This window comes from Alligator sinensis, unplaced genomic scaffold (genome assembly GCF_000455745.1).
Source record: "Alligator sinensis unplaced genomic scaffold, ASM45574v1 scaffold496_1, whole genome shotgun sequence".
In the NCBI taxonomy this organism is placed as follows: Eukaryota; Metazoa; Chordata; order Crocodylia; family Alligatoridae; genus Alligator; species Alligator sinensis.
The window spans coordinates 168491-195903 of record NW_005842246.1 but is presented as its reverse complement, the minus strand read 5'-3'; the positions used below and the strand labels follow the sequence as shown (position 1 = coordinate 195903).

At 51.2% G+C, this 27413-nt stretch overlaps 2 protein-coding genes across 2 annotated transcripts in view; both read right to left on the bottom strand.

Annotated features, from left to right (window-relative positions):
- The window catches only part of ZBTB45 (zinc finger and BTB domain containing 45), a 16034-nt gene extending 15557 nt beyond the window's left edge, over nucleotides 1–477 (bottom strand). Inside the window, exon 1 of the mRNA XM_006027471.3 lies at nucleotides 19–477. The gene's annotated coding sequence lies outside the window, so the exon portion shown is untranslated. The remainder of the gene's footprint in view (nucleotides 1–18) is intronic.
- Nucleotides 1–27413, bottom strand: part of LOC102387024 (zinc finger protein 420-like) — a 143234-nt gene that overhangs the window by 101944 nt on the left and 13877 nt on the right. The gene's annotated exons all lie outside the window — the stretch shown is intronic.

The following is a 27413-nucleotide window of genomic DNA, read 5'->3' as shown; positions in this document are numbered from 1 at the left end:
GGGCGGGGCCGCACTCACCTCCCAGGGTCTCTCCGGAACCTGCTGGGCTCTCGTCTCCGCATCCCCGAACCGCTTCCCGCCGCGGCTAACGAGTGAAAAGCCACTTCCGGTGTGCGGGGCGGGGGTGAGAGAACCTGTGGGTGGGGGAGTCCAGGGCCAGCGAGCGGCGGCTACGGGGTAGAGTGGACGCGCCAGGAGTGGAGGCGACCATAGAGACCGGAAGCGGGGAGCTGGGCGGCCTCTGGGGCTAACGGATGCTCTCTCGATTCCCCTCCCCGGGCGGCGGCGCCCTCTGGAGGCAGGACCGCGCCCCCGCGGGGCCCAGTTCGAGTGTGCCTGGACCGGCGCATCCAGGCAGGTGGCCTCACAGGGAGCAGCGGTCTGCCCCACTGCACAGCAGCCTCTTGTCGTGTCATACCTACTGCTTTGGTGTCTGTAACTTGGTTTCAAGTAAATGAAACTTGAGCTGTTTTTCTTTTTCAACTTGAAGCTCTAGTTTTCTGGCGCTTTCTGCGGCAGTGTTTTATACATTCAAGCTGTATTAAAAACCCGTGTCACAGTGGCAGAGAGTGGAGGCTGAAAGGGAGTGTGAACTGAGTATGACCAGGGTTTTTTTTGCCCGCTGTTCCTCTTACTTGCAGCCTCCAGCCTTTAAGGTCTAGGAAGTTCTGATTCAGGTGCTGTGCCCCTAACTCCTATGCCCAGTAGCTGCTGATGCCCTTTTCCTCCAAGAATTTCTCCAATCCCTTTTCGAGCCTGGCTCAGCTGCCAGCTTCCACAAGATCTGGTGGAAAAGCTCCACAGTGGGTGATATGATCAATGGGGGTCACTCCAGAGGAGGAAATTGTCTTGGTACTTTTTACAATAGTGAAATGATTCTATGTGCTAATTCTAGGAACATTCACAAATTCAGCCCATTAGCATTTCTGGCCTGGGTGTGGTGGTTAACCTGCTGGCAGAACCTAAAACAGGTAAGCCCAAATCCAGCTCCATCTTTAGATGGGTAAATGCCATTTTGGGTCATTAATGCAGGGTTTAGATCTTGCTCCCCCTGGGAAAGTGTGTAATTCCATGGAAGTAATAAAATGGAGGAAAATGGTCGTCCCACCTTTTAATCTCATCAGGGTACTTGTCCACAGCATGGGAGAGCTGGGTTTTTAGGCCCCATCCACCCAGAGGGGACTTGAGTCTGTATCTTCTGCCTCCCTGCAAAGGGCTCTGGCCACCAAACTGAGGAAGACATTGCTCCTAGAGTACATCCTTGAAGTTGGCCCCCTGAACAGCCTTGAGGGAAGAAGGGGGTGGGGGGCAAGGAAGATTGCAGTTCAGAGGTGGTGGGGCTCAGTGAGATGGCCACTGCTCTGGAAGGGGGAGGGCTTTGGCTTTTGGTTCCCTTGCTCCTGTCTGCAGTAGAGCAATGGCTGTCTTCTGTGAATGAATGATGCATGCCCCCGGCAGCTGGCAGAGCACGGTGGCGATAAGCAGGGGAGCTCCCACAGATGCTGCCAGCACTGTCAGCGGCGGGGGGTGGCAGCAAGCGCCGACCGAGGGTCAGCGACCACCCGCAGCCGCTGCTGGCAGCATCAGTGGCAACCAGTGGGGATTGCGGACTGCCTGTAGACACTGTTGTTGGTGTCAGTGGCAGGGTGGCGAGCAGTGACTGCTCACAGGCGCTGCCAACACTGCCTTCTTGTAGGGGGTGCACCCTGAGTAGAGCACTGCACATGCACTCGTGTGCACCCCCTACGCATCGCCCTGGCTTCTGTGCATCCATTTTGTCCAATTATTATTAAATGCAAAACGCAGAAGCACATTCAGAGCAGGTCCTTCCAAGGCAGTGCCCATCTCACTAAGTCACACTCCCTTTGGCTTGCTGTCCTGTGATTATGGATCATGAGACAAAGTTATTGGTTCCTGTGCAATGAATCATTATTATAATTTACTGTTGCTGCCCAACAACTTTAAATTGAATATTCATGATTTAGCCTGTGCCAGGGGACTATTAATACATACTTTCCTTTCCTTTTTAGTTGCATACTCTAGTTTAGGTAACAATAGTTTTTGTATTGCTGAGTTGACTGGTTTCATTCTTCCCAATTTTATATGAAAATCCATTTACTGCTGCCTTTGTCTCACTTTTATTGTTAAATAAGTTTTCCCTTCTCCATCCTGTAAAAGGGAACGTGAGGAGGGAAAATACTTTAGAAAAAAATGCTTTGGCTGGCTGGATTACTTTCCTCTGTTTATCTTTTCATGAGAAGTCCTTTTTAATGCCTGATTAAATATATTTTCACAACAAAGAACTTTGATACATTTAGTTTTAAGTGTATACCCCATATCTTCCTGACACATGATGAAAGCATCCCTTGCAAAGTTTGTGGAATTCTGTTAGTTCATATTTATTTGTTAGGAGCGAACAGTACAGTGGCACCTCCCCCAGAAATTAACTCAATGAAATTTACTAAAAATAAATACAGAGCCTTGTATGTAGGATGGAATAGACACATGCACAAATACAGATTGCAGTACTGCAGAAAGGACGGGGGTGGGGGGCTCATATTGAACCATAAACTGAATGTTACATTGTTTCATAGTTGGTAGGGTCGGAAGGGACCTGAGCAGATCATCAAGGCCCACCCCTGCCATGGCAGGAAAGAGTACTGGGGTCAAACGACCCCAGCAAGGTGTTAAGGTGCTCATCCAGCCTCCTTTTAAAGACCGCCAGGGTAGGAGTCAGTACCACTTTTCTTGGAAGTTGGTTCCAGATCCTAGCCACCCTGACAGTGAAGTAGTGCCTCCTGATATCTAGCCTAAATCTACCCTCTGCCAGCTTGTGACAGTTATTTCTTGTCACTCCTGGTAGTGCTCGGGGGAACAGGGACTCCCCCCAATGCCTGTTGGTCCCCCCTGACTAGTTTGTAAAGGGCCACTAGATCCCCCCTCAGCCTTCTCTTGTGGAGGCTGAACAGGTTCAGGTCCCTTAGCTTCTTGTAGGGCCTGTCCTGCTGACTCCTGATCATGCGGGTGGCCCTCCTCTGGACCCTCTCCATGTTGTCCACATCCTTCCTGAAGTGCGGCACCAGAACTGGACGCAGTACTCCAACTGTGGCCTGACCAGTGTTGCATAGGAGGGGGAGGATCACCTCCTTGGACCTGCTTGAGATGCATCTGTGGATGCACGACAAGGTACGGTTGGCCTTCCTGACCGTGTCCCTGCACTGTCAACCTATGTTCATTTTGGCATTAATAATGACTCCAAGATCCTTTTCTGCCCCTGCAGTAACGAGAAGGGAGTTCCCCAGGCTGTAGGTATGCTGCTGGTTCTTCCCCCCCAGCTGCAGTACCTTGCACTTGTCAGTGTTGAAACCCATCCTGTTCTCATCTGCCCAACCCAGTAACCTGTCTAGGTCTGATTGCAGTCTATTCCTCCCTTCCAGCGTGCCCCCTTCTCCCCATATCTTAGTGTCATCTGCGAATTTGAACAGGGTGCTTTTTACACCCCTGTCCAAGTCACTGATGAAGATGTTGAACAGTGGAGGCCCGAGGACTGAGCCCTGGGGAACCACACTGCTCACATCCCTCCAGGTCGAATAGGACCCGTCCACCACCACTCTCTGGGTGCGGCCCTCCAGCCAGTTAGTGACCCATTTGACTGCAGGTGTCGACGCCACGGTCTCCTAGTTTTTTAATGAGAATGGAGTGAGAGACAGTGTTGAAGGCCTTCCTAAAGTCCAGAAAGACTACGTCCATGGCTATACCCCAGTTTAAGGATTTTGTGACCTGGTCATAGAAGGCCACCAGGTTGGTCTCACAGGACCTGCCTCTAATGAACCCATGTTGGTTGCCCCTAAGCATAATCTCCCCTGCTGGCCCCTTGCGGACATGCTCCAGGATAATTCTCTCAAAAAGCTTATCCAGGACCGAGGTAAGACTAACAGGCCTATAGTTTCCTGGGTCCTCCTTCCTCCCTTTTATGAAAATGGGAACCACATTGGCCCTTTTCCAGTCCTCTGGCACATCGCCAGAGCACCAGGAGTGCTCGTAAAACCGTGCCAGGGGTCCCGCAATGACGTCTGCCAATTCCCTCAGCACTCGGGTGGAGATCATCAGGACCTACTGATTTGAACACGTCCAGTCCCTCCAGAAATTCCCCGACGAGATCCTCACTGACCCTAGGCCTGGGTGCGCCTCCCCTGGGTCCTATAGGGGTCCCGGCGTGGAGGATGACCTGGTCCCTGCTCAGAAAGATGGAGGCAAAGAAATTGTTAAATAGGTTAGCTTTGTCGTCTGGTGTGATGACCAGGTTTCCGAGCATGTCCTGCAGAGGCCCCACGTTACCTGGTACCTTTTTACCCCCTATGTATTTAAAAAAGAACTTCTTGTTGTCCTTGATCTGGGTAGCTAGTCCCGGTTCCATCTCCGCCTTGGCCTTCCTGACCACCCTGCTAACAACCCTGAGGAGCAACAGAGGTATAGTCCTCCCTGGTGATGGCCCCCCACCTTCCATTGGGTGTACGCCTCCTTTTTAGCTAGAAGATGTTCCTGTATGCTTTTGGTGAGCCATGGGGGCTTTTGCGCCCTCTTGCCCCCTTTGACCTGTGTTGGGATTACCTCCCTTTGGGCTTGGAGGATTGTCTCCTTAAGGAACGACCACTCCTCTTGGACACCCGACTCCCCTCCCCTCCGGGACCTCAGTGCCTCCCTGACTAGTCTCCTTACCTCATTGAAATCCGCCCTCCTGAAGTCCAGGGTTGCTGTACAGAGTACCTTATAGGGCAGTGGGCAAAGTGAGTGCTGTGATTGGTATGGTGGGCTAACCAGGTACAGTAGTTTCCCTAAAAGGAAAGGAAATCAAAAATGGAATAGGATTGGGGTACCTTATCTAAAGAGATGCGGTAAGAAACTTGAGGATTGGACAATTTGAGGCGAGAAAGTTACAAAAGTGGTGGACAAACAAAGGAGCAGCTGTGTGTTTTGTGTTGCCACCCCGGGGAGACAGGAGCAGCCTTGGAATTCTTGTTCGAACAACAGGGATTTCAGAAACTAACATCCCACACACCCAGCGGAGGATCTGAGACCAGTACCACCAAAGGTCACTCTTGTAATGTCTGAAGGAACCACTTGCCAGGTTGTATTGTAAGAACTTGTAAGAAAGCATAGGGGTTGCTATTACAGTTCATTGATTCATAGATGCTAGGGTCGGAAGGGACCTCAATAGATCATCGAGGCTGACCAAGAGTGCTGGGGTCAGATGACCCCAGCCAGATGCCTATCCAACCTTTTCTTAAAGACCCCCAGGGTAGGGGAGAGCACCACCACCCTTGGAAGCCCATTCCAAATTTTGGCTACCCTTACTGTGAAAGAGTTTTCCTGATATCTAGCCAAAATCTGCTCTGTTAGTTTGTGACCATTGTTCCTTGTTACCCCAAGAGGCTCCCTGGTGAACAGAGCATCTCCGAACCCTTGCTGCGTCCCCCTAATGACTTTGTAGGTGGCCACAAGATCACCTCTCAGCCTTCTCTTGTGGAGGCTGAAGAGGTCCAAGTCCCTGAGTCTCTCCTTACAGGGCTTGTCCTGTAAGCCCCTCACCATATGAGTGGCCCTCCTCTGGACCCTCTCGAGTCTATCAACATCCTTCTTGAAGTACGGCACCCAAAACTGAACTCCAACTGTGGTCTGACCAATGCTGCGTAGAGGGGAAGTATCACCTCTTTGGTTCTATTTGTCATGCATCTGCTGATGCATGATAAAGTGCGGTTAGCTTTTCTGATGATTTTGTCATGCTGAGGACTCCAAGATGAACGGAGTCAACTATGACTCTGAGATCCCTTTCCACTTCTGTGCTTGATACCACATTGGATGAGGGGCCATGTCAATCCTTGAGGGTCTCTGGTAAAAGAAATCGTAGTGACAACAAGTGAGGCCTCACCTGGAGTACTGTATTTAATTTTGAGCACTGGATAAATTTGAAGTAGCTCAGTGGAGAGCCACAAAAAATAATTACAGGCCTTGAAAACATGACTCTCGGGAAGGGTTGGAAGAATTGGGATTGAGTCTGGAGAAGAAAAGACTGCTATCAAATCACTCTTCAGTCTTCTAATACCTGAACGGTGGTTATAAAGAAGGTGGCAATAGACTTATCTTGACAGGACAAGGAACAATGGTTTTAAATTACAGCAGGGGAAATTTAGGTTGGATAATAGGAAGAACTTTCTCACTGAGGGTGGTTAACCTTTGGAATAGGCTACCTAGAGAGCTTGTGGAATCTTTACCTTGAAAGCTTTTAAGAGCAGGTTAGGCAAACACGTGTCCTTGATGGTTTGGATAGGGATGATCCAAAGTAGTAGTGCACCAGTATGGCTGCCCTTTCCAAAACAATGAAACCATTTGGAGCAGGGGGGAACATTTTATTGCATTGGTAAACCCAATAAGCAGGTAGATCCCAGTGATCCAGTTGATATAGTATATTTGGACTTACAAAAAGCCTTTGACAAGGTGCCCCAGCAAAGACTTTTGATGAATTTAGGAAGTCATAGGATTTCAGAGAATGTCCACCTGTGGATTAGAAATTGGTTTAAGGATAGAAAACTGAGTATAAATGGTAAGAAGTCAACAGCAAGGGTCCCTGAGGGATCCGTGTTAGGACCAATGCTGTTTAACATATTCATAAATGGTCTGGAAAGGGGGATGAGTAGTGAGGTGGCCAAATTTGGGGATGACAAAATTATTCAAAGTGGTAAGGACCAAGGTGGACTATGAAGATCAAAAGAAGAATCTTGCACTATTGAGAAAATGGGCAAATACATGAAGGGTGTTTGTGCTTGAAAGCTTGCAATTAAAGTTTGTGGTTTTTTTTGCAAAAATCTTGTTCGTCTAATAAAAAGATACTACCTCTGTCCTCAAGCCCTGATTGCTTTTTCCTCTAGACTAATATAGCTACAACCTGGATACCTCATTGACCTGAATGCCTTTGATGATAACCTGTGCTTTGCAGGCAGTCTATTGGCTCTTACAAAATGTAGAAAAGGCACAGATGCTGAACAACTAGATGGTGCCAAAGAGCTACACAAAAAATTGTGGTGGTTGGCTCAAAAAGTTATGTTCAATGAGGATAATATCAACAGGTCAATATTCATACATATAATAATGCATAAAGAAAAAAAAGAGTTGGAGTATATTTAAAACACATGATACCCAGGTACCCCAAGACCAGTTTTCTTTTGCTGCTCGATGAACATTATTATAGCATTTTGGATCTGAAAAAGGTGTTTAGCTTGAGAAATGATTGCAATCTTTGTTAGACATTTACAGTCATAGGCATGTGTGCAGGTTCTGATATCACCTTTGCCTAAGCCTGAATTGCACAGAACTGCTCTAACTAAATTGGTCTGTCATTCCAAAGAGTGCTTAGAAAAGCATGCAGTTCTGGCTTCTGAAAAGCAGATCAAATGTCTGACTAAAACTTTGTGATGAGTGTAAATCTTATGTGAGCAAAAAGCACAAGTCTGAAGGGAGGCAGTGCAAGCAGTGTTATGGGAAAATCATGGATGTAAACAGACATCAGTCCTTTATGTGCCAGATTGCAAAATCTGAAATAGGCACGAGTTACATTTTCTATGCTTTTGAATTTATGCAGGAGAAGGAGATGCACTTGCCCAATTACATTTGTAAAATGGAGATAAAGACAAAAAAAAGCCCTCAGAAAGCTGTGGGCAACAACCCTTCCCCACTCCCCCCAAAAAAGGCTTGTAAAACTAAAGCCAAAAAACACTTGGGAATATAAGGGCAAAGAGTGTCCGTCTTTATTAAGGTCTTTATTGATAAAGAGTTCCAGGACCACACCTTCATAGCTCACAATGCCAAAAGCTATGATGGCTACTTCATCATTAACCAGTTATTGAAGGAAAATATGGACATGAAATTAATCACCCAGGGTGGTAAACTCGTATATAAAAGTGATCAAACTAGGTCTCCATGTGTAACAGGAGGGCGGCTTGGGTCACTGTGCTCTCCCCTGCTGCCTCCTTTACTGTGTCAAGTTACCGATTAGCACCCTCCAATTCTCACCCGCCGTGACTTTGATCTTATATATTTTATAGGGAGGCTGCCCTTAGTCTGCTTGCCCACGGTTCTCCTGTTACCTTTAGGTCTCCTCCGGTATTGAGTATTCTGTATACTCCCGCCTTATGGGCTGTGTGTGGCTCCAACCACCTCTTTACCATGCCCCAAGCCTCGCAGATGTGCCTGATGTTGTTCTCTCTCTCTCTCTCCACGCGCTGTCTGGTGCTTGGGCTCTCCGCAGCCCAGTCTCTCTCTCCCTCTCTGCGCCCTCTCTCTGGGGCCTTCTCAGTAACACCGCCCTCTCTCTGGGCTCACCGCGCCCACACTGGGGCTTCTCAACAGTGCCGTGCCGTGCCGTGCCGTGCTGTGCTGTGCCGTGCCGTGCCCCGTGCCCCGTGCCCCGTGCCCGCCCCTGCAAGAAGCTCCTTCCTCCTTGGCTGCTGGTAAGGAACTGCCTCTGGCCTCAGCCCCTAGGGTTTATAAGGGCCAGGCCCTGCCCCTTACAGTCAGCTGACCGCTGGCAGGTGTTATTGCTTGTTTGCTCAGTTGCCCTGGCAACCAACAGCTGGGCTCCTAATTCACTCACTGCTAGGGTCCCTTCCCTAGCAGTTTTCCCTTCTTAGGAGCAGGGCAGAATCTAATACTCCATGTATTAGATTCTTTAAACTTTTTGCCAGTGAAACTTAGCAAGCTTCCCTAGGTGATGGGGTTTGAAGGATACAAAGGGTATTTCCAACATGTTTTTAATATGGCAGAAAACCAAAATTATGTGGGACCTCTCCCGAAGGTGGAGTACTATGAAGTTGAAAGTATGATAAGAGAGAATAGTTTTTAGAATGGTATTGGGATAAATGTGATAAGACCTTTGACATGCAAAAAGAGGTGGATGATAGAAACCCAGGCCTTGAAAAAACACAGAAAGATGTTTGTGAAAAAAGGGTCAGCACAGAAAACTTTAAATCTTTCCTATGGTTTTTGAACATGGATATGTGTTGGAAGCACCCCTTTTCTTTTAATTTTGGCAGGGCCTAGCAACTGCAGTAAAAGTGACTTTATAAAAAACCTTTTGGATCATGTCCAGTGGTGATGCATAGGGGGTGCACGGGGGTGCATGTACACCCCCTGAGAGTGCTGGTGCACCCCCTGACCAGCCACACTCCCCGCTTAGGTGACGGGCGGGGGGGCAGGCGGGAGCACCGGTGCTCCCCCTGCAAGCCTTAGTCGGGGAGTGGGGGGTGCCAGGAGAAGTGCCACTGGCCACTGGGGGGCGGGGGGATGTGTGTGGCCTCCCGACTCAGGAGGCACCAGTCATCCGTGGGTAAATGATTTGCCCTTGCCCTACCCCACTGTCTCCTGCACTGTGGGGGTCTCAATCTGCCCTCCACCCCCTGTCCCCCTGCCCATGGAACTAAAAAAATTCAGATTAAAAGAAACTTACCTGCCTGCAGCTGGGCCAGCTGTGATCCTGGTTGTGAGTGCACAGGGTAGCTGTGTGTGTCCGCCCCTCCCCACTGGCAGCTGGGCTGACCTCAGGCAATGCCTGCTGCTGCCCTGTGTTTGGGGGTCTGAGCCCCGTTAGACCCCCCCCCCTTCCGTCGCCTGTGTCTGTAACCTGTCATTACTAACAGCCTTGGTGCCAGCCTCAGTAACTTCCATTTTCAGAGTGGGCTCCAGAGATGATCTCAGGAAGTACAAGCCAGAGTCTCACTTCTGTCCCTAGCAAATTGGTTGAAACAGCAATAAAGAATCAGGTCAACAGTCACATGGATCGCTGTGATATAGCAGGGAAGAGTAGGCATGGTTTTTGCAAAGGGAAATCTTCTCCCACCACCCTGCAGAGGTTCTCTGAGGGTGGTACCAAGCGTGTGGGCAAGGAGCACCCTGCCAATATGTCATATCAGCATATGACAAGGCTCCTGTCTCAGCTTACACCTCCCCTTGCTCCCAGGGCTACTGGCCTTCCCTATCTCCAATGCTTTTCTCACCTGACATGTCTTGGTTTTACTCTGGATTTGGGTAGGTGGAGAGAAGAAGGGCCAACTGATGGAGTTGGTGACTTAGTTGCTGACTCTGCTCTGCCACACTCTGACCTTTGATTCTCTATCATTATGTTAAGTCCTCTGGGTTCCTCTCCCCTAAGCTGGTCTCTTTCCTTTAATGCCTTTAGCTCCTTTTCATAGATTCATAGACACTAGGGCTGGAAGGGACCTCGTAAGATCATCGGGTCCAGCCCCCTGCCCAAGGGGCAGGAAGTCAGCTAGGGTCAAAGGATCCCAGCAAGATAAGGATCCAAATGTAACTTAAAAGTGGCCAGAATACATGCTTGCACCACCTCTGTAGGGAGTCTCTTCCAGGCCCTGAGGACCTGGACAGTAAAGAATTTTTTTTCTTATGTCCAGCCTAAAATGGTCTTGCAGGGTTTTATGGCTGTTGGACCTTGTCATCCCTTGGGGTGCTGTGGCGGAGAGCAGATCCTGATTGACACCCCTTATGTACTTATAGGCTGCCACCAAGTCACCCCTGAGCCTGTGCTTCTCCAGGCTGAAGAGACCCATGGCTCTCAGCCTGTCTTCATAAGGTCTGTTCTCTTGCCCTCTGATCATCCGTGTGGCTCTCCTCTGGACTCTTTCAAGCTTCTCTGCATCCTTTTTGAATTGTAGAGCCCAGAATTAGATGCAGTACTCCAGCTGTGGCCTCACCAGGGCTGAGTACAGTGGGAGGATGACATCCTGTTCTTTTCTTGAGAAGCATCAGTTGATGCAAGCCAGAGTTTTGTTCGTTTTTCTGGCTGCAGCATCGCATTGGTGGCTCATGTTCATCTTGTGGTCAACTGTGACTCCCCAAGTCTCTTTCAACTGTAGTGCTAGTGAGTGTAGCACTGCCAAGCCTATAAGTGTGAAGCGAGGTGTTTTTTCCCCTGAGGTAGAGCACCTTGCATTTCTCCATATTGAATGCCATCAGGTTTTTGTCCGCCCACCTTGCAAGCCTATCGAGGTCAGCCTGGATCACCAACCTATCCTCAAGTGTGGACACTTTTCCTCAAAGTTTGGTGCTGTCAGTGAACTTGGCCAGTCCACCTCTGACACCAGAGTCCAGATCATTGATAAAGATGTTAAAGAGTACAGGTCTGAGAACAGAGCCTTGGGGGACATCACTGGTCACTGAGTGCCATGTTGATTCAGTTCCATCAACTACCACTCTCTGGGTCCAACCTCGGAGCCAGTTTCCCAGCCATTGGAGTGTAGGGTAGCCGAGGCCATAGTTGCCCAGTTGTTCCATGTGGACATCATGGGACACCAGGTCAAAGGCTTTTTAGAAGTCCAAATATATAATATCAACCTCTTCCCCTTTGTCCAGGTGATGCTTCACCTGGTCATAGAAGGAAATGAGGTTGGTCAGGCAAGACCTACTCATGACAAAGCTGTGCTGGCTATCCCTATTGCTTTCTTTTAGCCTATCGAGAATGGTTTCTTTGATATTTTTTTCTAAGATCTTTCCAGGGATTGAGGTCAAACTGATTGGCCTGTAGTTTCCCAGATCTTCTTTCCTCCCTTTCTTGAAGGTAGGCACCACATTGGCCCTCCTCCAATCTTCAGGTACTTCATCTGAGCACCACGAGTTCTCAAATATCTTAGCCAGTGGCTGTGTGCGCCCGTCTGGTTTCGAACGCCCGCTCACGTGCTGCCTTAGTCCGTGCAGTAAAGGGTGTGCATTTGATAGCTTTGTGAAACCCCTGAGGCGGGTATCGATTGCCTCGGGGACCACCCCCTAACTTCCCTTCCATGACTTTGAATGTTACACCAGTGGAGGGGCTAGCCTCTGGAGACTCCTCGGGAGTGATCACTTTGCTAGCCAGATGTTTATGGTGCTCCACCTCCCCTACACCACAACCTTATGCCAACCTCCGATGGGATGCCAGGTCTTAAAGCAGCTGCTCCTCCAGTGTGGATGTTTCTATGTTTCATCACCTCTTTGAAGCCCTAGGGTTTTTCCCCTCACTTCTCGTGAGTGGGATGGCAAATTAGCTGAGCCCCTGTGTCCAGAGTCCCCTGCTACTGACAGGTTCTGCTCCTGAGGCCTGTTTAGGCGCCCTTGAGCCAAAAAAAGGAAAAGAGAAACAAAAGAACAAAAAAGCCTGCAAATCTGGGTTGTATGGACCGATCCCCTCAGCTCTCCTGCCTATACCTGGCAAGGTTTTCCCCAGCGTTGTTCCCCCGACGTCTCCTTTCCTTTTTGTCCCCAGCCTGTCTCCATGGCTCGATACCTGGGAGCGACCAAGCAGATGAGCCTCCATATCCCCAGGGTCGGTCACAGCCTCTCTCCCCAGGTCTCCATCCTTGTCTCTCCGCCGACTGGCACCTCCAACGTCGCACTTCCTCGGCGGTGTTCAGGGCTCGTCACCCTGAGCACTCCCACCCTGTCCAGGGTTTGACTTTGTTTCCACCGGTGCAGGGAGCCCCCGCAGCCCCTGCTGCTGCTCCCTGCCCGGGTTACCTTTGATCACGCAAGCGCAGTGTACTACCGGTGTGAGGAGCGTCTGCTGCCTCTTTCACTGTCCCTGCCTCTTTGCCGGCACCTGCCTTTATCCCCACCGGCTGGGGATTCCATGTGATGTCACCCACCGGCTTTAATTGAATAAAGGTGTGGCTTGTGAACCACGCGGGCTCTTTTCTCTGCTCCTCCAGTGTTGTCTCTCCTGCAGGTAACTAACCATTTTTATTTCTTTTTTTGTCTCTGTCCTTGCTGTGTCCCGTGGATGCGGTTCCCGTGTCATTTTCCTTGATGTCCCCTGGACACTGTGCTATGATGTCTACCTGTTCCTTTAGCACTCTTGGGTGAAATCTATCTGGACCAGCTGGTTTGTGGGTGTCCAGACTCTCAAGGTGTTCCCTCACAAGATCTATGCCAATGGTGGGCGTATGTCCACCCTCACTCTGGTCATCCCGCATCAAGTTGGGCTGGTGAAAAACTAACACAAAATAATCATTAAGCAGATTGGCTTTTCCCTGGGCGTCGTTTGTCAGCTGCCCCATTTCATTTAGCAGGGGTTCAATGTTGTCCTTGTTTTTCTTCCAACTCTCCACATATGTGAAGATGGACTTTTTATTGTCCTTGATTTGTGTAGCCAGTTGGAGTTCAGTTACAGCCTTGGCTTTCCTAGTTCGCTCCCTACAGGTGTGGACCAGTGCAGAATACTCTTTCTTAGTGTCATTCCCTGTCTTCCAACCTTTATAAGCCTCTCTTTTTAGATGTTGGAGGTACATGAGTTCCCTGTTGAGCCAAGGGGGTCACTAAGCTCTTTTACTACCTTTCCTATGGGCTGGGATGGACTTCTCTTGTGCTTCTAGGATTACTTTCTTTAGGAGCAACCACTGGTCATGAACTTCCCTCCCTGTCAAATCATGGCCTCTCAGGGCCTTGACAACAAGCCTCCTGAGCTTATGACAGTTGGCTTTCCTAAAGTTGAGGACTTCAGCATTGCTGACTGACTTGCCAGCTGTGTGATGGATAGTAGAGGTGATCAATTCATAGTCACTATCTCCCAGCTTCCCTTCGATTCTTAGGTCGCTGACTAGATTATCCTCTTTGGCCAGTACCAGGTCCAGCAGTACCTTACCTCTAGTTGGCCCATAAACTTCTTCAGACAGGTAGAGCTCATCCACGCATGTGAGGAAGCTTTGTGACTGATCAGATTTGGCCGAGTGCTCTTCCCATGAGATGTTCAGGTAATTGAAGTCTCCCATGACAACCATGCACTGAAAGCATGCAGCCTCAGCCAGTTCCCTGGTGAATTCATGGTCAAGCTCTTGTTCCTGATTTGGAGGTCTGTAGTAGACTCCTACCGTTGTATCCTCTTTACCATGTTCCCCATCTCCAGTCATCCTCCTGTGGTGCCAACTTCAGTTTGTAGAGATGTGTCACTCTCCTTTACAGCACAATCTCTCTTTTACAGGGTATAGCCACCTATACCCATGGTTTAGTCATAGGAGGAGTCCCACCAGGTCTCTGTTATCCCTACGAGATTGTAGTAATTTCTTTTTAGCAGAAGGACCAGTTCCTCCTGTTTATTCCCCAAGCTCCGGTCCCGGCATCAGTGTATAGGCAAGTAAGTGTGCTGTTGGAGGTCCCAAGCTTCCTTGCACTCATGGAGAAGCTCTGTTCCTGGGCTGTAGTAGGAGTGGGTTCCCTTGAGCATCCTAACCTGCTTGTCTTGCTGTTGATACTCAGTGAGCTTTCTCTGGTGGTTGTCCACCCATCCCCCAGTGAGCTTAGTTTAAAGCCTGGTCAAGCAGGTCAGTCATTCTGGCTGAGAAGAGCTTCTCCCCCAGTGCAGTGAAGTGGAGGCCGTCTCTTCCCAACAAACCACTGCCTCTCTCTCTAAAGTGTGGACTGTGGTTGTAGAAGCCGAAGCCTTCACAAAGGTACCAGCGCTGCAGTCTTTTGTTCACTACCTCAATTCATCTCTCTCTCTTCTCAGCTCATGACCCATAACCAGAAGGATCAAGGAAAGTTTTTTGTAGCTAAACTGTCTTCTGGAACCTCACCATGATGGTTTGTGCTGCAACCCATCCTGCGTCTTTCTTGGGGAGGGCTGGCATAGAAAACTCCACAAATCTGCAGCCCTTCCTGTTTTATTCTTAATGCAATTGAGTCTTTGCCCTATACTAGAGCCCCTCCCAGCCAGTCTGGCCAGGTCTGGCCAGTCAAAACTTGCTGCAGAAAACTCCAGCAATGTTTTTTTTTGTTTTAAGAGTCATAGTGCACATTACATTTGCATGTGTGCCCATGCCCTGAGGTGCCTCCAGCCCTTGTGTCACCTGAAAGCAATTGCCTTAGGCATGATGATGGGGTGGGGTGGGCAACAAAGCAAAATGGTTTTGCCTTCTTCTTTAAGGGGGTACAGCCTCTGCCTGTGATCTCTTTGGTGTATATTGACCACTTTGCAGCAACAAGATGTTGGCTGCCCTGGTTCCCCTCCTTTCCCTGTGACAGGGTCAGGTGCGATGCCTGGTGTTGTCAGGGTGGATGGTAGTTATGCTCAGCAGTTGGACAATGGATGTATCTGGGATGGTTTGGGCAGGGCTGATCCTGTCTCAGGCAGAGGGTGGACTACAAAGGTCCCTTCCAGCCCCACTTCTCTAGCATTTCCCACCTACCTGCAATCTTTCCCTGCTTCACCAGCAGATAGCTGCCTGACTGCATCTGATGAAGTGAGCTTGGACTCAGAAAGGCTTGGGTGATGTCACTCCAATGTATGGATGCATGTCTGCCTTGGATGCAGTTAGCCAATGAGACATAACTGTACCCTGTCATCTACCAAGGGAATCCTAGGGCAGCAACGTGACTGGGGCAGGATACCTGCCCCATAATGTCAGAGTTGTCCTGTGGGCCTGTGCCCACTATGGATTGTGACCCTGGCTGCTTTGCAGTCATTAGCAGCAGATGCACTTCCCATGCACCCTTTTCTGGCTCAGCTCAGCCTGGCCAGAAACAGCCCTGGGCTGGTTCCTCTGCTTCCTTTGGGATAGTCTTTGGGAGCCACAGGAGCCCCCTGATGTCATGCATTCAAGGCCTGGCCCATGAGCTGCAGCTCCTCTTCCACTCCTTGCCAGCCTCTCCTACCCTAGGGCTTTGCTGTGACCATGGGGCAAGGGGAGGTGGGGACTGGCTCGGCTGTTCAGGGGGTGCCAAGCTTTTGGTTCCAGCTCCTGGCTCACCCCTTGCTCCTTGGGGTGAAGCGGTTAGAAGGGATGGGGTGTCACTCTGCAGCTGGGGCCACCAGGGGAGAACCTGCTGTGGGGGCAAGGAGGCAGCTGGGGAATAGCCACCCCCCAAAAACATACTGACTTTAGTGCCCCCCCGCAGTGTAGGGCCCCCAAGGTCCCACAGTCTGCAGCGTGGTGCCTTCTATCGACCCCCTCCCCATGCTTCCTGCTGCCTCTGCTGTGTTAGGGCTAAGCACAGCCCCAACAGGACTGCTTCACACTTGCTTTCCCCGCAGGCACTCACTGGATGCTGGAGATACTGAGCCTGATCTGCTGTGATGGGGACCCCAGTTGGGTGCACAATGTGCTGAACTGGGAGCAGGGCCCCTGGATCAAGACTATCCAGGGGCAGGAGGTTGCCCTGAAGTACCTGCTGCCATAGGCAGCAGAAGGGTGTGGGGGGGCTAACTGGGCTTAGCCCCCCAAATACAGGACAGTGGTAGGGTGGGGAGGCAGCCTGGCCATGGCCTTCCTGCAACTGCAGCAGGCGTGGGGAGGGGTGCCCACAAGCAGCAGTAAGGGAGGGAGTGGGGCTAGGGCTGGGGGAGGGTCAGGCGCTCAGAGCAGTGTGCAGGACTGACAGGGAAGGGGACAGGGCTACCACGGTGCCCACCAGGGCTGGGGCTGGTGCAGGGCCGGTGCTGGGGTTGGGACCAGGGCCAGGGCTGGTGTGGTGCCCACCAGGGCTGAGGCTGGTGCAAGGATGGGGCCAGGGCCAGCGTGGCATGGTGCCTGCCAGGGACGGGGACAGGGCCAGCGCAGTGCCTGTTGGGGCTGGCGCAGGGACAGGGCCAGGGCTGGGCATGGGGCTGGGCTCAGGGCTGGGGCGAGCACAGCGCCTGCCAGATCCAGGGCCGGTGCACAGATGTGGTTGGTGTGGTGCCCTCCAGGGCCAAGGCCAGAACGCAGCCAGAGCCAGAGCTGGGGTGGTGCCCACCGGGGATGGGGTCAGTGCAACGCCCACTGGGAATGGTCCCCAGACCAGGGACAGGGCCCAGGCCAGGGCTGGCGCAGTGCTCACTGAGGCTGGGAATGGGGCAGGGCCCGGGGCTGGTGTGGTGATGGGCAATGCTGCTCCCCTCCCCCCCGCACACTTTTCCGTGTGTGTGTGTGTGTGTGCGGGGGGGGGGGGCACATGCGCGCATGCTCTGCCCCCCCCAATTTTTTTCAGCCCCCTCAAATATTTTTTTCTTCCTCTGCCTATGCCCACTGCCCCAGCTGCTGACCTCCCACCTGTCCACCCAGCTCTTCCCCAGGTCCTTCCAGGGCTCATGGGCCCAGGTGAGGGTGGGATTAGGGAAAAGGCCCTGCTGAGGCAGCAAGTGCAGGCTTGGCCCTGCCAGGTCTTGTGTCACCTCCTCCCTTCTGTTCCATCTCCAACCCAGTTTGGGTCCCTGCCCCACTGCCCTTGCTGGGCTTCTTCTACAATGTGTCCCCTTGCTGTTGGGTCAGAACCTGCATCATCTGTACAAAGGTGGTCGTTTGCATTCTTTGACTCAGAGAACATGAGGGTTGTAGGGGACCTCAGGAGGTCTTATCTAGTCCAGCCCCCTGCTCAAAGCAGGACCAGCCTCAACTAGATCATCCCAGCCAAGGCTTTGTCTAGCTGGGTCTTAAAAGCCTCTGAGGATGGCAAATCCACAACCTTTCTGGGTAACCTGCTCTAGTTCTTAAATACACTCCTTGTGAGAATTTTTCCTAATATCTAACCTAAACCTCCTTTGCTGCAACTTGAGCCCATTGCTGAGAACAGTCCAGCTCCATCCTCTTTAGAACCACCTTTCAGGGAGTTGAGGGCTGCTAATTCAGTCTCCCCTCAGTTTTCTCTTCTGTAGACTCAATAAGCCCAGGTCCCTCAGCCTCTCATCATCTGTCCTGTTTCCTAGCCCTCTAACCATTTCCACTGCCCCCCACTCGACTCTCCAATGTGTCTGCAGCCTTTCTGTAGCGGGAGGCCCACAACTGGACACAGGACTCTAGCTGTGGCCTCACCAGTGCCGAACAGGGGGAAAGAATCACTTTACTTGATCTGCTGGTGTGGAATCAGAAAAAAATAAATGTTTTAAACTTTGATCATACAAGTTATAAGATGACATAACTGCTTTGTGGGGAATTGCTGGCTCTGTATAGTAGAACAGATAAGGGAAAGTGTTTGTTCTTTGTAACTCCTCTGCAACTGCTTCGCTCACCGCGGCCTTGAAGATCGCAGAAAAAAAAGTATGTACAACTCTGATTTCCAGGTGCATGAAGGGGGTGTTAGTTCTCGTTTTGTCTCCCCCATAATTCCCATCCTGATAACAGCAAAGAAGTAATGAAGTAGTGTTTGTAGCTGCTTTTTTAGCAAACTCCACTATATGATCACGTGAGTTGTAAGCGACTGTTAAAAAGTATATAAGCCTCCTGATTTTGCTCTTGGGAGGGAACCCCTTCCAAGTGCTTGGGAAATCCATGTCACTTTGGAGTCCCCCCTACAGCTGTAGTTTCATTTGAATAAAAGCTTCTGCTGACCTGACCCAAAAGTATGCTGCGTGTGTTTCCACGACATTGGCAACACTCCTACTAACGCAGCCTGGGATGCAGTTAGCCTTCTTGGCAACTAGGGCACACTGCTGGCTCATATTCAGCTTATTGTCCACTGTAACTCCCAGGGCCTTTTCTGCAGAGCTGCTGCTTAGTCAGTCAGTCCACAGTGCCCCCAGCTGCACCAGGCATATGGGTGCCTATGGACTCTGACCAGAGCTGGGAGAGAACCAGGCACCCAGCTCCTAAAGGGCCACTTCACCTCCGTGTTCCAGAAAACTAACAAGAGTGGTGCACCTGTCCAGAGGCCCAGAGAATATGCGGAGGTCAACAGACAACATGAAATCAGCCCTGACCAGGCGAGGGCCCTGGTCAGGGCCAATCCTTAGAACAATTGGATGTTTTCAAGTCTGCTGGGCCAGACAACCTTCATCCAAGAGTCCTAAAAGAACTGGCTGAACTTATAGCAGGTCCCTTGGTGAAGCTATCTGAAAAGTCATGGAACACAGGAGCAGTGGCGTAGGGGCTGCAAGAGGGACATGAGGTAGACATCATTTACCTTGGCTTCAGTAAGGCTTTTAACTCAGTCTCCCATGAAGTTCTCTCAATTAAACTGGAGGGTACTGACCTGGACCAGCCTACGGTGAGGTGGGTGGACAACTGGCTTAGAGGCCAGCCCTAGAGAGTTGTAATCAATGGGATGACCTCCTCCTGGAGGGCTGTCTCCAGTGATGTCCCACAGGGATCGGAGCTCAGACCCCTGTGCTTTTTAACATATTTATTAATGACTTGGATGAAGGGGTTGAATGCTGTATGATTAAGTTTGCTGACGATACCAAGCTGTGGGGAAATGTGGGCACACCAGAGGACAGGGTAAAGATGCAGGATGACCTTGACAGACTGGTTCTATGGGCTGATCAGAATCAGATGAGGTTCAACAGGGAAAAGGGCCGGGTCCTTCATCTGGGTAGAAAAAACCTTCACCACATCTACAGGATAGATGGCAGCCCACTGGCTGGCACAACATCAAAATGAGACCTGGGGGTCACAACTGACCAGAGGATGAATATGAGCCAATAGCGTGATGAAGTCACCAGCAGGGTGAATAGAGCTCTGGCGTGCATTAGCCGATGTGTTGCCAACAGATCCTGGAAGGTGTTTTTCCCTCTATACTCAGTGTTAGTGAGGCCGCAGCTGGAGTACTGTGCCCAGTTTTGAGCACCACACTTCAAGAAGGATGCAGACAAGCTTGAAAGCTTGGAGGATAGTCCCTATGAGGAGAGGCTCCGGGAACTGGGCTTGTTCAGCCTGAGCAGGAGGAGGCTGAGAGGTGACCTGATAGCCGCCTACAAGTATGTCAGGGGGGACTACCAAGATCTGGGGAAGCAACTCTTCTGGAAGGCACCTCTTGAGAAGATGAGAACTAATGGTCACAAACTAACAGAGGGAAGATTTAGGCTGGACATAAGTAAGAACTTCTCCGTAGGGGTAACCAGAACCTGGAACACACTCCTGGCAGAGGTGGTGCAGTCGCCATCCTTGGAGGTGTTCAAGAGGAGGCTGGATAAGTACCTCGTCAAGTTAGTTTGAGCTCATTATTCTCCTGCCTATGGCGGGGGACCGGGCTTGATGATCTTCCAGCTCCCTTCCAGTCCAGTGATTCTATGATCCTGGCTTTTGTCTTGGGCTTTTGTTAGGTGTGGGGTAGCAGCTCCTTGCTCTGTGTGTTTACTGCAACTGCTCTCTCCTTGTGCAGGGGCCTTCAGTTCCTGGTTTGACCATATCACTGGCTGGCTGGGCCTGCAGGGCTAAGAGAATTTCTACATCACCTACAAGGAACTGTTGCAGGTATGACCCTGAAAACCTCTGGCCCTGGCCCCTGGTCTAGAGCCAGAGGCCCGTTTCCCATCACTACATTGAGCCAGGCAACAGCTTAAAACTCAGCACACTTTCAAATCTTTACTTCTCAGTCTTGAACTACAGGTCTTATTGAACAGATGAACCCAGGTGTTTTTCTCTCTTTCTAAAACCTAATTTGAAAGCTAGGTGAGAAGTCCTGGTGATTAACAGTCTGGCCATCCTGGAGGCTCTTTCAGACTTTAGGATTTAAAGAAATTAATTTTAAATTCTTGCAAATATTAATAAGATGGTTATTTCTTTAGAGGAATGCCTGTTGTATACATTTGGGGGTATTGGGTATAGCTGTGTTGGTCTTCCCTGCTACACATTTACACTTTCACAGACCTGTATTTTGCATATTGGCTTAAGTTTCTCTTCCACCCAGAAGAGCACACAGACACCAGTAGAGTCTCCCTATGCCTGAAGAATGTTTGTGCCTGAAATCTTGTAAAGAACAATTTTTCCACCTATTTAGTTGGTCTAATAGAACATATCACATTGACCCAAAGAACCTTGCCTGTCTGTGTTTTATAAATTGTTATCATTTGCTGGATATACTTTACTATACTTTCTGGTTGTTGAGCTCTCATCTGTATTTCATTATTAAACTTCCTATGAGAATAAAGCTACATGTATGTTTGTGAGTAATTTTGGTAGGACTGGCTTTTCAGCCCTTGGTTGGTTCCCAGAAGGACTCTGGGGTCAACTGGCCTCCCCTGAGACCTCAGTCTTTGTGCTGCTTGGGAAAGGGGACTGGAGGGCAGTGTCCCCATCTTGTTACACTTTGCTTAAAATAATTTGCTCCATTTCAGCCATTGTTTTTCATATCTAGAAGCTTTGTGCCGTATGGGGTCCCACCCATCCCTGTCCTAGAGCGAACAGATCTGGCTTGGATGAGCTGGGGAAGGGCAGGGACTGACCTGGGCTACCCCCACTGCTCAGCCCAACCCCCGGGAGGGGAACCCGGACACCTGGGTCTGTCCCAACTGCAGGTGGGGAGCAGCATCTGGGGTGAAACAAGGGGGCACCAGGCATTGGGTTCCTCTCCCAGCTCAGCCTCCTGGGAGGCTGGATCTGTTCTCTGTGCAGAGCTGTGGTTGGGGCTAACCCCACAGCCTGGCCTGGTCAGAGCCCCTCAGTGCGGCCCAGTGGCCCCAGGGACCCTTTGCACCCTGTGGGGCTGAGGGGGGCACTCAGCAGTGGGTGGCAGAAGAAAAGCCTGGGCCCTTCCTGCCCTCTGCTCTGACCCCTAGGCTACGCTGTTCCCAGAGCTGGGAGAGCTCCAGGCCTCCTGGCTTCAGCCTCTCTGCTGTGGGGACAGGCATTGTACCCCAACCCCGCTGGGTTGTGAGCCCAGGTCTTCAGGCTGCCCCAGCCCTGAATCCACGTGCACTCACTGTACCAAGGCCAGCCATGACTGTCCCGGTGGGGCAGCGGGTGTCTTTAGGCGTTCCCCAGGGAGCAGGTCCTGGGGCTCAGCCTGACGTGGCTGCAGCACTGAAGGGCCCCAGAGCTGCAGAGGGAGAAGGCAGGGGGAGGCATGGCCCTCCAGACCGTGGATGGAGGGGAGGAGATGCAGCTGGGACAAGCCAGGGATGCTTCTGTCCAGCCTCCTGAGGGAGAGCCAATGACTTTGTGGTCATGAGGGTTCCCCAGAGCTGAGCCTGCACAGATGTGGAAAGGGACAAACACATGGTCATGGCTGGAAGGGTATGGCCCCTGCTCCACCACCACCCCCTAAGCCAGGCCATGCCCCCAGATCAGGCCAGGATGAGGCCGGGGCCTCCATGGGGTAGGCGGGGATGCCCCAGATCATCCATCTGCCCCATCAGCTCACCTGCTCCCAGGCCTAGACCAGTCCCCACCTGGAGCCCAACTGCCCCCAACTCCTGGCTCTAACTCTCCAATGTCAACTGCCTTCCCCAAGGTGAGGGAGAAACCAGGTGTCTGGGATCCCCCACCCCTGCTCTAACCACTGAATGCCACTTCCAGCCCAGAGCTGGGAGAGGACCCAGGTGTCTGGCCTCCCTCCCTCTTTCCCCAGGTTTCATGTGCCCCTTGGGTACCTACAATGTAGCACTGATGCCAGGAGAGCCCTGGGCACCAGCTACAATGTCCCCCAGAGGCAGTGGGGCATGGTGGGGATGTCTGAGGGGTCCTGATGGGGGTTCTTTGCCTGCAGTGGGGCCCTGGGTGGACAACGGGGTCCTTCAAGGGGTTTGGGAGGGCAGGGCAGGTCCCTACAGGTTTCTGCTGACTCATAGATTTATAGATTCTAGGGTCGGAAGGGACCTCAGTGGGCCATCTAGTCCAACCCCCTGCCCCTGGCAGGCAAGAAAAGGGTCACCAAACCTGGGATCATGTGATCCCAGCCAGGTGCCTCTCCAGTCTCCTCTTGAAGACCCCCAAGGACAGGACAAGCACCATCTCCCTTGGAAGCCATTCCAGATCCTGGCAACCCTGACCATGAAGAACATTTTTCTAATGTCCAGTCTAAACCTACTCTCCAGTAGCTTATGGCTATTGTTCCTTGTTGTTCAAAGGTGTTTTCCACCCCTTCATCCAGATTGCTGATGAAGATGTTGAACAGCACCGGCCCCAGAACTGAGGCCTGATGGACTCCACTGCATGCATCTTTCCAGGTTGACACCAACCCATCCACCACCACTCTCTGAGTGCAACCCTTGAGCCAGTTTGCTACCCAGTCTACCATATAATCATCCAAGGCAAATCTCCTAAGTTTATTTATAAGGATGGTATGGGATACCGTGTCAAAGGCCTTCTTGAAGTCCAGATAGATAACATCCACCTTGACTCCTGCATCTAAACATTTGGTGGCCTTGTCATAAAAAGAAACTACGTTGGTCAGGCAGCACCTGCCTGCTATAAACCCATGTTGGTTACCCCTCTGCATCACATTAGCCAGCGGGCTCCAGCAGATGTGTTCTTTGATAATTTTTTCAAGGATTTTCCCAGGGATAGAGGTAAGGCTGACTGGTCTATAGTTCCCTGGATCCTCCTTCCTCCCCTTCTTAAAGATTGGGACGACACTGGCCCTCTTCCAATCCTCCGGGACCTGACCCGAGCACCATGAGTGCTCATATATCTTTGCTAGTGGTTCAGCTATGACACTTGCTAATTCCTTCATTACTTGTGGGTGGAGTCCCTCCGGTCCTGGTGATTTAAACATGTCCAGTCCCTCCAAGTGTCCTTTTACCGTGACGGCACTGACTGTTGGTTGCATCCTGGACACAAACAAGCCATATTGAGGGTTCGTCTAGATTCCTATTTAAGCAGAGGCAAAAAACTCATTGAAGAGCTCTGCCTTGTCCCTGCTATCCATCACTAAGCCCCCCTGCCTGTCCTGTATGGGTCCTATGGGTCCCTGCACCCTCTTTTTGCTCCCAAGGTACCTAAAGAAGGACTTTTTATGGTCTTTAATCTCTGCTGCTAGCCTGAGTTCTAGAGCTGCCTTGGCCTTCCTGATTCCCTGCAGGTGCGGGCCAAGGAAGTGTACTCCTTGCTAGCTACCCCCTGCTTCCACTTCCTGTATGCTTCTTTTTTTGCCTTTAAGGTATCCTGGATGACCCTGGTTAGCTGTCACAGAGCAAGGCAGAATTGGGGCGGCTGAACCCAACCGTAGTCTCAGACCTGGTCAGTGGCTCATATTTCTAAATACACACACATGCACATTCATTCAGTCAGCCAGACCTCCTCCCCCACACCGCCTTAGTTAATTAACGACAAGCCCGATGTGCTGTAGGATGAAGGTGCTTCATACAGTTTCTCCCTAAATAAAACGTACGTTACCAGACACAAAATGGGATCCTTTACCAGACAGAAAATTTTAGCCGGCAGTAAGGTTCAGACTGACCTGTTTTAACAAGGTTCAGATCCAGTTACCACGGCCAAGTTGGGAGCCTACAGGCAGTCCTCCTCCGAAACCCCAATAGAGATTTTGAATTAGGTCTCTTACCTCTCAAGTTTGGCGCCTCGGGGTTCGGTGGGGGCAGTCTGCGGTCCTCCTTTCTCAGCCTGTGTTCTGGATCCGAGTCACGGCACCAGGAATTGTCGTGGAAACACACGCAGCATACTTTTGGGTCAGGTCAGCAGAAGCTTTTATTCAAAAGACACTACAGCTGTAGGGGGGATTCCAAAGTGACATGGATTTTCCAAGCACTTGGAAGGGGTCCCCCCCCAAGAGCAAAATCAGGAGGCTTATATACTTTTTAACAGTTGCTTACAACTCACGTGATCATATAGTGAAATTAGCATGAAAAGCGGCTATAATGTTACTTTATTATTTCTTTGCTGTAATCAGGATGGGAACTAATGGGGGAGGCGAGGTTAGTTCACAAACCTCCTTCTTGCACCTGCAAATCAGAGTTGTACATACTTTTTGCTATCTTCAAGGCCGCGGTGAGCGAAGCAGTTGCAGAGGAGTTACAAAGAACAAACACTTTTTCTTATCTGTTTTACTATACAGAGCCAGCAATTCTCCACAAAGCGGTTATGTCATCTTATAACTAAAATAGTCAAAGTTTAAGGCATATATTTTTTTCTGATTTCATACCATGTTGAGCCCAAAGAGGGCAGCTTGACAGAGAAGGCCCCGAGAGAGGGTGGTCTGACAGAGAAGACCCAGAGAGGGGGCAGCAGTATTGAGGAGCGCCCTGAGAGGGGGCAAAAGCCCAGAGAAGGGGGCAGTTACTGAGAAGCCCCAGTGCAGGTGTGGTGAGCCCCGGAGAGGGGGCAGTTGCCAAGAAGCCCCAGAGGAGGGGGCATTATTAGGGGAGCCCCAGAGAGGGGGTGGCATAACTGAGGAGGCTCGGAGAAGACAAAAAGGGCATAATTAGGAACATCTATTCCATCGGCGAGGTGTGGACTGCGGTGTAGGGGAGGAAACGGAGCCGCAGATAGCGCCCCCTGGCAGCGGGGCAGTACAAGGGCAGCCTCCTGCTAATTAACACCAATTAATTAATTAACAACAAGGCATGGCAGGTGAGTAGGTGGGCGGTTGCCCCCAGGAACAGGTGTGCAGGCCACGTTTAGGTCGGCCCAGATCGTGTACCTGTCACATTAGCCAAAGGGGCTTCCTGGCCCCTTTGTCCCCTTTCCTCTGCCATGGGATTGTCTCACTCTGAGCCCAAAGAATGGTTTCCTTGAGGAATGTCCACCATCCTAGACCCTCAACACATTTAAGTTCTTAGCTCCTAGCATCCTGCTAACCAATCCCCTAAGTCTATTAAAAAGTCAGCTTTTTTAAAGTTTAGCATCCATGCCCTGCTGGGTATAATGCCCGCCCTTCACTGGATAGTGAATTTTATCATTTGGTTATCGCTGTCCCCTAAGTTGCCTTGAATCCACAGGTCTCTCACCAGGTCATCCCCCGTGGCCAACATCAAGTTGAGCAAGGCGTTACCCCTGGTGGGACTCCTTACCTCCTGTGTTAGGTGGAGGTCCTGAATACAGGTTAAGAACCTGTGTGAGTGGTTAGATCTAGCTGACTGTTCCTCCCAGCATGTCTGGGTAGTTAAGGTCCCCCATGACTACCATGTCTCTAGACCGCACAGCCTCTGAGAGCTGCCTGGGAAATTCCTTGTCTACCTCATCCTCCTGGTGCAGGGGCCTGTAGTAGACTGCCCCCCACCCCCAGGTCCCTTTATCCCCAACCCCCTTGGATCCTAACCCACAGTCTCTGCTTGTCCATCCTCTGATCCCAGTTTGATTACGGAAGATGTGTACTGTTCTTTGACATAGGGGAGGGAAAAAAGGAGGGAGTGTTGATCTCTCTCTCTCTCTCTCTCTCTCTCTCCTGTACAACTTATAGCCCTCTATTCCTGCCACCCAGTCATGAGCAAAGTCCCATCAGGTTTCAGTTAGTCCCACTAGGTCAAAGTTATTGCTCGCAAGCAAGAATTCTACATCCTCCTGCTTGTTACCTATGCTCCTGGCATTTGTATATATACACTTAATTCCCCTGGTGGCTGTCCCTGGAACCCCCTTATACTGCTCTGTAGTAGGTTCTTTGATACGTACCTGGGCTGATCTTGTGGGTATCTCATGGTTCAGTGTCCCGTGGATCCCTCCTTCCTCGTCCTCCCCTTTCCCCGATGAACCTAGTTTAAAGCCCGCCAGAGGAGAACATCTGGAGGGTCAGGCTGCCTGCAGGCAGGGAGGAGCTCAGAGATTACATCCCTCCCCATCCCGCTGCTCTGGCCTGGTCTCCCCCAGCCAGCCCTCCTCTCAGCTCCTGCCCACTCACCCCTTTCCCAACAAAGTCCCTTCACTCCCTGCCACACTCCCTGCCAGTGCCCCTTACTCCCAACCCACGGCTGCCAGTCCTCAAATCCCCTCCCTAGAGGTGCCCCCAGCTCCACCTCCGCAGTGCAGGTGATGTTGCCTGCTCTCATTTACCTGCCTCTTGTCCCGCCAGCCCCTCCCAGTCCCCTCAGATCAACCCTACTGCACCTCTCCCTCCTGCTAGGGTATAAGACAGAGGAAGCAGCTTTGAGTCCTCCCAAGGAACCCAGGAGTCCCAGCCCTCCCTGTTGACCCCATTTCTCCTCCCAGGCCCAGGGAAGACCACAGGGGTCCAGGCTTCCAGCTCCAACCCTTTACACTGGGCAGGTGGAGCCCTTGGGATGGGAAGGGCTTGGGAGACTTGGGAGTAGGGGCACACAGGGAATATCTGGGGGTCACAGGCCACCTGTAACAGGTAACTGTTCTGGGCCGAGCTAAATTGTGACCCATGCACCTGTTCCGGAGGCAACCACCCACCTTCTTGCCTGCCATGCCTTGTTGTTAATTAATTAGTTGAGGCTAATTAGCGGGAGGCTGCCATTGTACTGCCCCGTTGCCAGGGGGCGCTATCTGCGGCTCCTATCCTCCCCAATACCGCAGCCCCAGCCTCACAGATGGAATATCTGTTATGTCTCGTCCTTTTTCCTAATCAGGCCCCTCTTTGGGCCTTCTCAAGCGTCGTCGCCCTCTCTCGGGGCCTTCTTAAGTGCTGCCCCCTTCTCTGGGGCCTTCTCTGCACTGCTGCCCTCTCCTTGGGCCTTTGTAAGTGCTGCCCCCTCTCTGGGGCTCGCCACACCCATGCTAGGGCCTCTCAGTAACGCCCCCTCTCTGGGGCTCGCCACGCCCCCACTGGGCTTCTCACTA